Here is a 16,270-nt window from a genome sequence, read left to right as displayed (position 1 = left end):
TCTCAATAGAAAACTACCACAAATGACTCAGAAGCTGGAATCAGGAAACGAGACTTTGAAGCAGCAATATATCTATGTTCCGTGATATAAGGAAAACCAGGTTTGCAATGAATAGAAATGTAGGGAATCTCAGGAAAAAAAGAGAAATCCTAAAACATAACTAAATGGCAATTCCAGAACAAAAAATTGCAACCTATGAAATAAACTAAAGATTACAATATCTGAAATTTAAAAATTATGGAATGGGTTTAACAGCAGAGTGGAAATGACTGAAGAAAAATTCAGTGATCAACAGAAATTAATTTAAGAACAGAGAGGAAAAAGAAAAATTTGTTTAAAAATCAAAAAAGACTCTCAGAGACCAGCGAAACTCGGGGAACATGTGTCTAACACAACTATAATTGGAGTCATAGAAGAGCATGGAGCAGAAAAAAATATTTGAAGAAATAATGGCTGAACCCTGCTCAAATATGGTGAAAGACAAATTTATAGATTCAAGAAGCTCAGTGAACCAGAGGCAGGATAAATATGAAGAAAACTATGCCTAGGCACATCAAACTATTGAAAACTAAAGAGAAAGGCACCTGGGTGGCTCAGTCAGGTGTCTGCCTTCAGCTTAGGTCATGATCCCAAGGGTCCTGGGATCGAGCCCTGCATCAGGCTCCCTGCTCAGCAGAGAGTCTACTTCTCCCTCTCTCTCTGCCATTCCCTCCATTTGTGTGCTCTGGCTCTTTCTATCTCTCCTTCAAATAAATAAGATCTTTTAAAAAAAGAAAAGAAAAGGTAAAGAAAAGCAAAGAGAAAGAGAAAGCAGTCAGAGAAAAACAACATGTTAATACAGGGGAACAGTGACATGATTGACTGCTAACTTCTCATCAGAAGCCATGGAAACATCTTTAAAGTGATGAAACGAAAAAGAAAAGTGTCAATTCTCATGCTAGTAAAATATCCTTTAATAATGAAGGCAAAGACAATTTCAGATAAGATAAAATTAAGAAAACTCATTGACAGCAGAGCTCCACTCCAAGAAATGATAAAATTCTTCATGCTAAAGAAAACAATATCAGATTGACATTCAGATCTTCAAGAAGAAATGAAGAGTTTTGGAAATATAATAATAAATATCTTGAGATAATAAATACCTTGACAAATAGAAAAGTCTATTTTTTTCTCTTAATTTCTTTAAGATATGTATGACTTTGAGGCAAAGAAATATTTTCTTGTGGGTTTTATAATTAATACACATGACAATATAATATAAAGCACAAGATGGCACACTTTTCCTGTAAAGGGCAAGAGAGTAAATGTTGTGGATTTGGGGGCCATAGAACTTTTGTCACAAATACTCAGCTCTGCAATGGAGTGTGAAGCAGCCACAGACAAATGCAAGTGAAGGAGCCTGGCTATGCTCCAAAGTCTATGTACAGAGATGCCTGGGTGGCTCAGCGGTTGAGCCTTCAGCTCAGGGTGTGATCCTGGGGTCCAGGATCAAGTCCTACATCGGGCTCCTTGTGGGAGGGCCTGCTTCTCCCTCCGCCTATGTCTCTGCCTCTCTCATGAATAAATAAATGAAATCTTTAAAATAAAATAAAACTCCATGTACATAAGTATCTCATAAGGCTGTATTTGGCTCACTAATCACAGGTTTGTTAACCCTTAGTATAAAAGAAAATGGCAGTAGGATGGCAAAAAGTCTTATACAGGGGCAAAGTTTCTCCCATTAAATTAAGTGTTGCAATATTCTAAGTGAACTGTAAAAAGTCAGTGTCTCTCAAAGGTGGCAATTTTGACCTTTTTTGGTCAGATCATTCTTCGCTCTGTGTATGTTGTGGCAGGGGATGTCTCAAGCATTGTAGGATATTGGGTAGCATCCCTGGCTTCAACCCACTAACTGCCAGTAGCACCACTCTTCCCAGTTGTGACAACCAAAAATATCTCCTAACACTGCCAACTGTCCCCCAGGGAGCAAGTACCTCCCCATTAAGACCAATGTCCTAAAGCAACCACTAAAACTTAACATTTTTAAAGATTTTATATATTATTCATGAGAGACGCAGAGAGAGGCAGAGACATAGGCAGAGGGAGAGGCAGGCTCCCTGATGCGGGACTCGATCCCAGCACCCCAGGATCACAACCTGAGCCAAAGGCAGATGCTTAACCACTAAGCCACCCAGGTGCCCCACAATGACTAAAAATTACAAAAAGATAGAGATAAAAATCCAACAGGTAAATTAAAATAGAAGTCTGGGGGCACCTGGGTGGCTTAGTCAGTTAAGCATCCAACTCTTGATCTTGGCTCAGGTCATGATCTCAGGGTTGTGAGTTCGAGTCCTGGAGAGGGCCCCATGCTCAGTGCAAGCCTGCTTGAGATTCTTTCTCTCCCTCTCCTTTTGCCCTTCCCCGTAGTGCTACATAAATAAATAAATAAATAAATAAATAAATAAATAAATAAATCCTTAAAAAAAATTAAATAGAAGTCTAGAAAACATTTAAATAGAAGGCAGGAAAAAAAAGAAGGCAGGAAAGTTTCCTCCTTTGTGTCTCTCTCTCTTTCAAAGGAAAAAAACAAGGGAGGAAAAACAGAAAATAAATAATAAGATGATAAATATAAATCCAACCATCTCAATACTGCATTGTATGTTAATGGAGGCTACACACTCCAATTAAAAGGCATATATTGTGAAAACGAATAAAAAGCAAGACCCAACTCTATGTTGTATCAAGAAACACACCTCAAATATGAGGGCATAAATAACTTGAACATAAATTAACAGGAAAAGATATACTATGCAAACAGTAAGCAAGAGAAAACTATAGAGTATATTAAAGATTTACAAATAAAATCAAATTCAAAGTTGAAGGGCATTAATAAGATAAAAAGTGATATTTTGTAATGTAAAAATTAAAAGGAAGATGAAAGACCTGTCCCCCTAGAACTATAAAATATTGATGAAAGAAACTAAAGATGACACAAATGGAAAGATATTCCATACTCATGATTGAAAGAACCAACACTGTTAAAATGTCCATACCACCCAAAGCAATCTACAGATTTAATGCAATTTCTATCAAAATATCAACATCTTTCACAGAATGAGAACAAATAATCCTAAAATTTGTACAGAGCCACAAAAGACCCCAAATAGCCAAAGCAATCTTGAGAAAGAACAAAGCTGGAGATATCCTAATCCCAGATTTCCAGATGTACTGCAAAGCTCTAGTAATCAAGACAGTATGGTACTGGCACAAAAAGGACACATAAGTCGATAGAATAGGATAGACAGCCAGAATATATGTGATTAATCTACAACAAGATAAGCAAGAATATACAATGGGGAAAAGACGGTCTCTTCAATAAATAGCGTTGGGAAAACTGGACAAAAGAAAAGAATAAAATTGGACCACTTTCTTACACCATATGCAAAAATAAAATGTATTAAAGACCTAAATTTGAGACCTGAAACCATAAAACTTCTAGAAGAAAACACAGGCAGCAATTTCCTTGACGTTAGCCATAGAAACATTTTTCTAGACATGTCTCCTCAGACAAGGGAAACAAAAGCAAAACTAAACTACTGGGACTACGCCAAAATAAAAAGTATTTGCACAGTGAAGGGAACCATCAACAAATGACAAGGCAATCTACTGAATGGGAGGAGACACTTGCAAATGATGTATCCTATAAGGGGCTAATATCCAAAATATATAAAGAACTTATACAACTCAGGGTGCCTGGCAGGCTCAGTGGTTGAGTGTCTGCCTTTGGCTCAGGACATGATCCTGGGGTCGATAGGATCGAGTCTCCAATTGGGCTCCCCGCATGGAGCCTCCTTCTCCCTCTGCCCATGTCTCTACCTCTCTCTATGTGTCTCATGAATAAATTTTTAAAAAATAACTTATACAACTCAATACCAAAAAAAACAAACAACTCAGTTAAACAATAGGAAAAAATGGACAGAGGACCTGAATAGACATTTTTTCCAAAGAAGACATATAAATGACCAAAAGACACATGAAAAGACGCTCAGCATCACTCAGCATCAGGGAAATGCAAATCAAAACCACAAGATGTTAACTCACCCTGTCAGAATGGCTAAATTTAAAAAGACAAGAAATAACTAGTGTTGACAAGGATGTGGGAAAAAAGGAACCCTTGTGCACTGTTGATGGGAATGCAAATTGGAGCTGCCACTATGGAAAACAATATGGAGAGCCCTTAAAAAATAAAAAATAGAATTACTATATGATCCAGTGATTCCACTACTGGGTATTTACCCAAAGAAAACAACACTAATTTGAAAAGATATATGCGCTCCTATGTTTATTGCACATTGTTTACAATAGTCAAGACGTGGAAGCAACCCAACTGTCCATCAGTAGATGAATGGATAATGAAGGTGTGGTATATGTGCATAATGGAATATTACTCAGCCATGAAAAGAATGAGAGATCTTGCTATTAGCAACAGCATGGATGGGCCTACAGGATATGATGCTAAGTGAAAAAGCCAGTCAGAGAAAGACAAATACCATATGATTTCACTCATATGTGGAATTTAAGAAATGAAACACACGAACAAAGAAAAAAAGAGACAAACCAAAATACAGACTCTTCACAATAGAGAACAAAGTGGTGGTTACCAGAGGAGGGAAGGAGAGGGGATGAAGAGAGCACCTATCTTGATGAGCACTGAGTATTATATAGAATTGTTGAATCGCTAAAATGGTACACCTGAAACTAATATAACACTGTATATGAACTATACTGGATTTAAAATGAAAAAAGTAAACTGTGTCAGTGAGCACAGGCTTGTGGCATGGCCAGTGAGGGGGAGAGCAGCAGGGGCAGGAGACGGGGTCAGAGTGGCAGGCAGTGCCTTTAGGCCAAGGTACAGATGACAGATGTGGATTCTCTTAAGTGGATGAGAAGTCATTGGAAGGTGTCAAGCATGGAAGGAGGTGCTCTGGGAAAGGGTACAGAGGAGAGAGTCCGGGAAGAAGTCTGCAGCTGCCTCTCTGCCCTGTCCAGGATCACTGCTTCCCATCAGGGCTGTGGGGACAGAACTGTGACAGAGTGGCAGCAGCATTAACAATCCCTGGGGCACCTGGGTGGCTCAGGTGGTTAAGCATCTGCCTTCAGCTCAGGTCATGGTCCGGGGTCCTGGGATTGAGCCCCACGTCGGGCTCCCTGCTCAGCAGGTAATGTGCTTCTCCCTCTCCCTCTGCCTCTCCTCCCTGCTTGTGCGCTCTCTCTCTCTCTCTCTTTCTTAAAAAAAAAAAAAAAAGAATCCCTTCCCCTTGCCTCATTCAGTCTTCTCGCCCTTTAGCTCTCAGCTCAGGGAAGCTTCTTTGACACCTTCTGTATTGTTTTATCCATGATACTCCATAGCTCTCCTTCATAACCATTTTACACTTTAAAATTATATATATATATATATATATTTGTGCAATTCTTTGATCCATGTCTCTTCCTTTGAAGTATAAACTTGAGAGCAAGGACCATGCCTGGTGCTCACCACCAGGGGCAGATGAAGGTTTTGTGGGGGTGGAAGATTTGATCATTTGGTGGGGAGAGCCTCTTTAAGAAAATAAAGATATGGGGATCTCTGGATGGCTCAGCGGTTTGGTGCCTGCCTTCGGCCCAGGGCATGGTCCTAGAGTCCCGGGGTCAAGTCCCACATCGGACTCAAGTCCCACGTCGGACTCCCTGCAGGGAGCCTGCTTCTGCCTGTGTCTCTGCCTCTCTCTCTCTCTCTCTCTCTGTGTGTGTGTGTGTCTCATGCATAAATAAATAAAATCTTTAAAAAAAAGAAAATAAAGATATAATTATAAATAAAAGATTAACTACAAATAAATGTTCATTTAGAGTGAGCATGGGATTTGCCGCAAACTCCTAGAGCTTAGGAGCTGGAAGTCCCTTCTGAGAAGCTCACTTGGACATTTAGTAGACATATAGAGAAATGCTTCCTGGTGGTAACGAGGCTTCCTCCGCCTACTTACAACATTCCACAATTCCACAATTCCCAGCACTCACGCGGGCTGGACAGGTGAGGGGCCTGAAGCTTCATCGTCATTAGATGCTCAGTACTTCCATCTCTGTCCATCACCATAGTCCCAGCACCGCGCTGTTGTACAGGAGATGCTCAATGATTCACAGCTGCTGTAATGGTAACGATTATCTTCTTGCCCACATCTGAGTGTCGACCAGGATATGCAAAGACAAGAGAGGAGAAGAAGACGTCTCATCTCAACTCATACAACCAGTAAATGAGTGAGGTACACAATCACAAGTGTGATGACATTTTAGGACAAGATTAATATGTCACCAGGAAGGACAGGAAGTTGAGTAACTTTTCTTCCAGATGGCAAAGCAAAGTTGGGAAGAGAAGACCACGAAGGTCAGTTAGGAGAATTCAGGCACACAATGTGGCTGATGGGGCATTTTATGTTTTTATGAAAGTACAGTAGCAGCTAACACAAACTTCCATTTTGTTTTTTATTTCTTAAAAGATTTTATTTATTAGAGACAGCATACGCAGAGGGGAGGGAGAGGCAGAGGGAGAAGAAGATTGCCAATGAGCAGGGATCTCGATGCAGGGCTTGATCCCAGACCCTGAGATCATGACCTGAGCCAAAGGCAGATGCTTCACCAACTGAGCCACACAGGCACCCCTTATTTTTTATTTTTTTAGCAGTTTTTTAAAGTAGGCTCCATACCCAGCATGGAGCCCAACTCAAGGCTTGAACTCATGACCCTGAGATCAAGACCTGAGCTGAGATTAAGGGTCAGACACTTAACTGACTGAGCCACTCAGGCACTCCCAAATTTCCATTTTAGACCAGAAGTTATAGCGCCTAGCTGCGGATGAGACAGGGCGGACCACCACACTAAAAAGCTTGGCACTCAGAGAGATGTGATGGCTATGTGCCCAGACATAGCCCATCTAGAAAGCCAAACTGTCTAACAGAGCTTCCTCTCCAGAGGCTGGGCAGGAGGGTGGAAACCAGGGCTGAAGGGGTGTGGTTGAACCACAGGCAATAGCATGGAGCAAGTAGTTTTCATAAAGCACGAGGGTGGAGCCTCAAGAAATCTGTCAGGGTGTTTGCTGATAGCAAGGCCATCATAAAATAAGAATGCAACATCTGGATTCTGATATGGTCACCTGAGAACATAAAAAGACTTAATATGTCATTTGGGGAATTCATGCAACAAGCACTGAAAGCCTTCCGTGGGCTAGGCAAATACTTGCTTTCTTCTTTACATATGTTTCTTCTTTCTTCTTTCCATATGTTTCTCTCCATTTTTGTACCTAAATAGCTTAAGTCAAGTTTATCTGGACACTTGCAAATAATGATACATCTTAACATAGGTATTGTGCCCCCCAGACGTGCTCAGACCTCAGCCTACCCTACTATTTTTAAAAACAACTATTAGGTGAGCCTCGCTGTCCCAGGCACTGTGCTAGACTCTCACATTCTCCCATTTGATCCTTACACCTATGCTTCCTAGTGGTGGTCATCATCTGCTCTGGTCTGCACAGCCCCATCTGATCTGTTTAGCAGATAACAGTAATTCTTTTTTCTTGGGAAAACTGTTCCTTTCTTACTCCAGACATGTTCTGGTGGAGGCTGCCAATTCCTATGCTCACTCCGCTACCAAGAGGAATGGATACATTTCTTGGGATGAGCCAGTGGTGATACACCATCTCTTTGTTCATAGTGAGTGTTCTGGGAATGAACACAGAACCCAAGCCTGGCCAGAGTTTTTGCCCCAGTGTTTTTCAAATTAGGGTCAGGAGAGAAGTTCTGTCTTTAACCTCTGACCTCAAAGATGAAAGCATAGGACTACAGCTCTAGACTTTTGGAAACAGCAGGCTGAGAGAATAAAGCAAATGTGGAATCTAGAAGTACAGAGACAGATGGAGCCAAGCTGTCTCTGAGGCCACATATGACTTGGCCCTCCCCTTGATTTGGTTCCTCAAAGCATTTGATTCCCCCTTCCTGCTGTAGCTAGTTTAGTTTTAGGATTTCGCTGAATGTAACCAAGAGTCTTCTGAAGGTGTTCTCTATTTGGACAAATCCCAGAATCTCAGGCAGCCCCTGCAGCAGACCTAGAGTCTCAGATCCTGTTCCTCTGCGTTTTGACATGCTTTTGAAATTCTCTTCCTTCCTTTATAGTTGCTACCCCAGAACAGTAGAGCTAGAGCTCACAGCTCTGGCTTCAGCTCATAGCACTACTAAGATAGGCTGGATCTTCAAAGACTTCATTAAAATTCTGAGGTAACAGCAAGCAAATAAATAATATGAAGTAAGAAATGTACAAAATAGATATGATTACAGAGCAGAAGAATTCAGCTAGCCCATGCTTCAGGGCCTGTTGACCTATTCTACTGCATGCGCTACACTGAGATTGCTTCATTCTAACCCTAAAGATGTGGCAAAAGGTTTTAGCAATCCAGCTTGGGATCCCTGCTTCCTAGCTGAGTCTGACTACACATAGAGAGCATTGTTTAAAACATTAGCTAATGTAAAAAGCCGAATTGATTTATAGATGCAATGCAATCCCAATCAAAATCCCAGTAGGCTTTTTTTAAAATTTTAGACTTCATAAGCTGATTCTAAAATTCACATAGAAATGTAAAGAACTAGAATAGCCAAAACAAGTTTGAAAAAGAGAAACAAAATCGGAAGGTTTCTGCTCATTAAAGAACCACTACAGCAATTCCTCAAAAAGTGAAACATATGTAAACAAATGTAAAAGTTAAAACTATAAAACTTCTAGAAGAAAACATATAAGAAAATTTTTGTGACCCTGGGGTAAGCAAGGATTTCGTAAGCACAAAAGTACAACCTTAAAAGAAAAAAAAATAAATTAGACTTCATGAAAATGAAAAACTTCTATTCAGCAAGAGACACCGTTACAAAAATGAATAGGCGAGCTATTGGCTGATAGAAAATGTTTGCGAAGTGTATATCTGACAAGGATTGGCATCTAGCAGATACACACATATATATATAGATGCAGAACTCTTGCAACTCAGTAATAAATCAACCCAATCTTTAAAAAGGTACACAAAGGAATGCCTGGGTGGCTCAGTTGATTGAGCATCTGACTCTTGATTTTAGGTCAGGTCATGATCTCAACATTATGGGACTGAGCCCCGCATTGGGCTCCATGCTTACTGTGGAGTCTACTTGAATTTTCTCTCTCCCTCTCCCTTTACCTCCTGCCCCGCCCACCACTCGTACTCTAAATAAATAAATAAAATATTTTAAAAATAAAAATAGAAAGGTACACAAAATTTCAATACTTCATAGACACAAGAAGATTTAAGAAGAGCCATGAAAAGATATCCAACCATTAGTTACCAGGGAAATGCAAATTAACCCAAAATGAGATGCCACTAACCACCTACCAGAACAGCTAACACTAAAAAAAAAAATGGATACCACCAAATACTGGCAAGGGTGTGGCGCAAGCTGGACTCCCAGTATGTTGTAGGTAGAAATATAAAATGGCTCAACTGCTTTGAGAAAAAGTCTGGCAACCCCCAGTACTAAATACTGTAATCCTCCTGCGTCTATGAGGGGGTTGTTTCAAGACCCCCAGTGGATGCCTGAAACCACGGGTGGTATTGAACCCTACATATATTATGTTAGGTTTTTCCCATGCATGCACACCTATGATAAAATTTAATCAGAAATTAGGCACAGTGAGAGATTAACAATAACCAACATTAACACAAAATAATTATAATAACACACTGTAATAAAAGTTATATAAATGTAGTCCATTATAGTACTGTCCTCATCATCCTTCTCGTGATGCTGTGAGATGACATGAAGTGAGGGGAATGATGTAGGCATTGTGATGCAGCATTAGGCTACTGCTGACCTTTTTTTTTTTTTAAGATTTTATTTATTTATTTGAGAGAGAGAGAATGGGGAGGGAGAGAGGAAGAAGCAGACTCTCCACTGAGCAGGGAGCCCGATGTAGGGCTTGATCCCAGGACCCCAGGATCAAGACCTGAGCCAAAGGCAGACGCTTAACCAACTGAGTCACCCAGGCACCCCAATTATCATTTCATTTTTAAAAGAAAAAAAGATTTATTTATCTATTCATGTGAGACACAGACAGAAAGGCAGAGACACAGGCAGAGGGAGAAGGAGGCTCCCCCCACCCCTGATGTGGGAGCCTGATGTGGGACTAGATCCCAGAACCCCGCAGATCTTGACCAGAGCCAAAGGCAGATGCTCCACCACTGAGCCACCCAGGTGCCCCATAATTTCATTTTTTAAAAGGTACTTAGGAAATTGGAAAAGAACTTCAACATAGACATTCTTAACTCTTGGACTGGTGAAACTAATCTGAGGACAGGTGAGACTGCATAAGACAATCACCACAGCACTCAAAGACAAGAACTCCGCACCTCATGTAGCCCCTGTGCTCATTTCACAGACAAGGAAACTGAAGCAAAGTGGAGGCACCTGCCAAGGATTGAAATCCAAGCATCTTTAACTCCAAAGACCAAGAGTTCATCTGCCACACCTCAGCATCTTCCAAGAGTTCCCAAACTAGGAGCTTTGAGGTAGGAGGACGGGGTCCCCATGCTAGCCTCAGGTGACTTCTCTGACTCCCACCTGCTCCTCCCATCGCACTCCACATGCACATGCAATGTGCAGCTTCCAACATGTATGATATCACTGTATTCATCTTCTCTCCAGGCGAATTCTGAGAAGGCTTTTGTTTTTTTTGTTTTTTTAAAGATTTATTTATTTACTTATTTATGATAGACAGACAGAGAGAGAGAGGCAGAAACACAGGAGGAGGGAGAAGCAGGCTCCATGCCAGGAGCCCGACGTGGGACTCGATCCCGGGACTCCAGGATCGCGCCCTGGGCCAAAGGCAGGCGCTAAACCGCTGAGCCACCCAGGGATCCCCCTGAGAAGGCTTTTGTATATAAACAAAGAAGTTTATAAATTCTGTCCCTTCTCAGGACTAGTGCTACACTTTATAGTTATGTGTATTTCCAGGAACCACAGGACACACCCTTAAGCCATGGCACAAAATATTTTAAATTAAAACACCTACTCCAGAAACTTGAAGTTCCCCCAAATAAATCTCACAGGATCACAAAGTTGGCCAAGTCCCCAGAAGCCTTCTTTTTTTTTCCCCCCAGAAGCCTTCTAATGGGTAGCACTGGGCAGCCTCCACGCCAGCACTCAGACATGTGGTCTTCTTGCTTTTGACCTCAGGCCTCATTTGATGACTTGCGGGTTCCCAGAAGGATTTCACTCCTGATATTAGCCAGAGAGCCCAAACAAACAAGGCCTTGCATTTATAGCCTTTTATCTTCATTTCACTTTAAATAATTTGTCCTTCTGTGTGTCGCGGGTGGGAGGAGGGGGGGCTGTTCCCTCTGAATGGCCATCAAGTGACCTAGGGGCCAGGGAAGCTCTCCGCAAACACGGGGTTCTGTCCTAGGTACCGCACTCACACAGTCCTCTTCTCAATAGTTCGTCACGTTGGAAAGCCTGACTCCAATGGACCCTGCCATTGCCTTGCTGTTGGGGAAGACCATCAGAAAGACATGACTGCTAATTGACCTGTGAGCTGGACCCCAGCACTTGGAGGCTCATCACGCCTTCCCCTGTCCTGGGAATGTGGGTTCTGCTTGCCTTCCCCACTCCTACTAGAGACTGCTCCAAGGACAGAGTCTTGAGGGAGTGATGTGGTTTTAAGAACACCTACATGGTTTATGTGACTGAATCCAGTTAAAGGGCCTCTTTATACACTTTTAAGACTTGGCAGGCGAGTGTAGGAATCCATTAGTCTTGGTGCCGCCCAAGACAAGTCTCATATGTAAGTTCCCTTGGCTTATTAAAACTGCCACCTGCCAAGCTGCAGTGGCCTGACTCTTCTGTTTCTCCCTGCCCTCTGAGTACAGAGACCAGTTTCCGATCACACCTGGGAAGTTTCTGGTAGGATTATGAACCCGTACTTGCTGTGTGGCCCTGACCAAGTCTCTTGACTTCTCCGGGCCTCTATCTCCTCTACAGATGAGAACAAGCCAACTGGACCCAGTGTGAGCAGTGTGAAGCAGGCTGGGAAGAGACTGCCTCCACCCAAGAGATTTACAGAAACACAGTCAGGGGTTTTCTCATTTTTCATTCTCATCTCTAAGGCCTCGAGGGGCTCACGTGGCGGGACCCTGGACGAGGGTATTCTCTACTAGTAGTAGTCTCTGCTCTCCACCTTCTTCCGACCTGCCTTTGGTCTCAGAAGCCAACTTCCAGAGACTACAGTCATGGCACCCTCACCTCCAGCTTTGATTGGGTTTGGCCAATGGAGGACTACAAGAGGAAGAGGTAGGGGTGAGACTCCTGGCACCTCCTCTCCATTTCCCTGTGTTCCTGGCAGTGGCAGCCTTTTGCAGATACAGATCTGGTTGGGCGGCCCCTCCTCCTGGACTCCAGCTCCCAGGGGTTTCCATCACAAAGTTCCTTTTACCTTATCTCTCCAGGGGACGGGCGTTAAAAAGACTTCTTGCCATTGTCAGCCAGTGTCAGCCACTGGAGACCTCACACCTCTTATCAGTTCCCTTGACCCTGCAAACACCTCTGCAGACTGTCCTTCCATGACCAAACCCTCTGAATGGGCTCTTTCCTGTCATATCTATCTGACGCAGACTCTTACTGGTACCTTTCAGAATTGGTGTTCTAACCAACCCTGGCTCGGGACAGGTTCCCCTATAAGACCAAGAGGCAGGTTTCGAAGGGACAAAGCAAAGATCTCTTTGCTGCCAGGCACTTTGTCTTCCAGCTGCACACACCCTCTCTCATCCTGGGTGCAAATGAGTGAGTGGAAAGTCATCTAATGGTCGGCTACCGGGTGACATGTTTGACCAAACACAATCCTGTTGCTCACCATAATTATCTGCATTTGTGTGTAAGCTGCATTCCTCTGGCCATCTGTCTTATTTTTGGTTGACAGACTTCCAGATTCCCACTCCTTTATTCATGCATAATACACAAATGATTCACAAATGGGAAAGTCAGCAGGGCTTCTTCTACCTCAGTCTCCTCGTCTGTATAAACGGGATAATAATACTGTCAACCTCACAGAGCTGGTGTGAGAATTAAATGAGTAACATCTGTAAGTGTTTAGAACAGCAGGTGTAAAGTATTGTCTAGTACTATTATTATACTCTCTCATCTGGTTCCTCTTGGCTCACTTTCCTGAGCTTGTCTGTAGGAAGGGAAGCAGGGGACCTGGGTAGGAATTCCCAAGTCCCCCCACTTTCAATGTTTTCCTCAGCTTTCCCCTCCCTCTCCCCCTCCATACCCCATTGCAGAGTAGATCTCCTTCTTTACCATCTTTTCTATCTCAAGAAGCTTCTGGAAGGGCAACCAGAGCAAGCTGTGGTCCTTATGTGTTCTGCTTTCAGTTCTAGACTGGGGGTTTTCATATGGTGGCCTGGAGAGCCCTAGGGCTCCCAAAAAGCACCCCCCCACACACACACACCAGACCACAGAAAGTGGGTATCACTCTAGGTCACATGCTTTAGCTTGCTTTTATCTGTTTAAGCTTTCTTTCAAGATTTTGTTTGAACAGAGGCTTCCAGGACTTTAAAAAGTTGGAAATCCCTGTTCTGAGATATTGAAGCCCTAGATCTAGCAACTCCCAGTCTTAATTTCTTGGACTCCAGTGCCAAGGAACTTTCTTTACTTCATTCAAATAATTTGTATTCTTTTCTATTTCTGATGCTCTGTAACAGATATGTGAACAAGCACATCTTTGTGTATTTGTCTGAGATGTCTTTCCCAGGTGCTGAGCATGTTCAGCAAATATTGTCTCCTTAATTCGCAGGCCTCTAGGGAAGATAACTACAGCACTGTTTAACAATAGAAACCTTTGAAGGCACTTGATGTTTACTGGCACCCTACTCAGCCACTGGAATACTTCCAACCCAGGAATCAAAAGACTACTAGGACTCTATCCTGATAAAACTGGGCCAAGCCTGCTCCTAATGGCTGCTAGCAATAAGGGAAGTAGGGTAGCAGAAGCTGTACAGGACTGGCAGGGAATACGTGAAAGGAGCAAAAGCCCTAACCTCCAGATCTTTGCCTGGAATGCCTTTATCCCAGATTGCCACAAGGCTCCCTCTCATTTGGCTCAACTATTACCTCATTAGAACTGCCTTAAGACTAGGGGCATGAGAAGCTCCCACCTTGGGCTCTGAGCTCTCTGGTCGTCTTCTAACCATAATCTTTTCCACTGAGCAAGAGCCCATGGGCCAAGGGCCCACTCAATTTCCTGCTCCTCATCCCTTATTAGATCATACTGTGGGTATCCAAGACCCTAGAATTCTCTGTCCCTATAGCACTAGGCCAGCTTCTAGAGATTTCATTGGCCTTTCCATCTTCTAGAGGAGCCAAGAAACAGCTATTTGCAGGAGGTGTGAATGAAGCTCAAATGTGCAGACTCAGACATTGTAGGTGTGGGCAGATGGCCCCTTGAAGTATGGGAAAGAGCTGGAGTGCAAAGAATAGGAAGAAGGCCAGGAACCAGTTACCCCTTAAACCACCCCATTCCGGTGTACATCTTGGGGGAGCCCAGGAATTCTAAATTTAAATTTGGCCTTCCAGATTATGATGAAGGTATACTGTCACAATGAAAGGATAGGAATTTTACATACCAGTTTAACTTAGTTTGTAATTTTTAAGTGTGTAGACATACGTGGGCCTCCATTTGTACTGTTGACCAAAGCTCTGTAAATATTAGGGGTAGACTCATCCCTGACCACACTGTGTAAAATAAAATAGCACTTCTCCGTCACTCTATTAATAGTTACTCTATTGTATAGTTCTTCGTAGCATTTGTCACCATCAAATCTACATTTATTTGTATATCATCTCTCTATCCCTAACCCCACTAGAATGTAAGTCAGTGACTGTAGAGTCTTGGTTTGGTTTCCTGTCTGATCCCCGCCCCCCTTTTTAAAGACTTTATTTGACAGAATGAGAGAGAGAGAGAAAGAGAGAGAGAGAGAGAAAGCAGGTGGAGCTGAAGAGGAAGAAGGGAGAAGCAGGCTCCACCTGGAGCAGGGAGCCCAAAGTGGGGTCCCATCCCAGGACCTGAGATCATGACCTGAGCCAAGGCAGAAGTTTAGCCAACTGAGCCATCCAGGCTGCCCTACTATCTTATTCTTAGTACTACCTAGAGCAGTGCCTGGCACAAAGAAACCGCTCAGTAAATATTCAGTGAATAATGAGTCCAGTCTCAGATGGCTTACAGATGAGGTGGGCTAACAGAGAAAACACACAGGAAAAACATCACGTGTGACAATGCTCTAAGGAGCTCTGCCTGTAAAATGACTCCGCCTAGGAGCTACAAAAGGTGACCAGGGAAGATTAACTATTAAACACCTTAGTACGCATGAACACAAAGTTAGTCGTGGGCTTCCTTGTGAGGGGACACCTGAGTGCCCAGGGCTTCGAGTTAGGTGTGGGGGACCCGGGCTGCTGGGAGCCCCACTGGAGGGATCCCCTCACAACCTTAGGAGGGCGGCCAGACCCGGGCACCCAGGAAACCCTGATCCCAGCGCAATGGCCACGCCAATCTGGCCCAGCGTAAGGGGGGGGGGCTCCTCATGCACGACTAGGAAGCCCTCAAATATGCTTCCTCGGAGGTCACAGGCCTCAGGGGTGTGGGCACATCTCATCCCTGTGGGGTCAGGAGGATCACAGACTCGGAGACCTTCCCTCTTCTCTTTCACCTGTTTCTAAACTCCCACCTAACTGCGTGGAGCGGTCTCCAGAACTTTCTTGGTGCAGCATGAACCGGTCCAATCTATTCCAACTCACTTCTTTTCCGTTAGATACGGGGCTCGTGAGAAGCCAAATTCCCAGCAGCCACGGGAATACCGGTCCGGGTCTCGGCCGGGCGAACGCCCCTCGGATTTGGGGGTGGGGGCTCCTGGGCGGGGGCTGCGCTCCTCGCACCCCCTCCCCACCCCCCGCAGCGGGAGGCAGGGACCCGCGGGCGCGGGTCCGCGGGGCAGGGGCGGGCGGCGGAGGGGGCGGGGCCTGGGGGGCGAGGCGGAGGGGGCGGGGCCTGGGGGGCGAGGCGGAGGGGGCGGGGCCTGGGGGGCGAGGCGGAGGGGGCGGGGCCTGGGGGGCGAGGCGGAGGGGGCGGGGCCTGGCGGCGGAGGGGGCGGAGGCGGGGTCGGGGCCGGGGCCGGGGCCGGACGGCGGAGGGGGCGGGGACC

General features: G+C 44.1%; 1 protein-coding gene across 1 annotated transcript in view; it reads right to left on the bottom strand.

Moving 5' to 3' along the window:
- The window catches only part of LOC144316305 (uncharacterized), a 48,345-nt gene extending 32,257 nt beyond the window's left edge, over positions 1–16,088 (bottom strand). Inside the window, exon 1 of the mRNA XM_077902094.1 lies at positions 15,867–16,088. The gene's annotated coding sequence lies outside the window, so the exon portion shown is untranslated. The remainder of the gene's footprint in view (positions 1–15,866) is intronic.
- Positions 16,089–16,270: the final 182 nt, after the last annotated feature.

This window comes from Canis aureus, chromosome 6 (assembly GCF_053574225.1).
Source record: "Canis aureus isolate CA01 chromosome 6, VMU_Caureus_v.1.0, whole genome shotgun sequence".
Classification (NCBI taxonomy): Eukaryota; Metazoa; Chordata; class Mammalia; order Carnivora; family Canidae; genus Canis; species Canis aureus.
The sequence above is the reverse complement of the archived record's forward strand: the minus strand, read 5'-3'. Positions and strand labels throughout refer to the sequence as shown.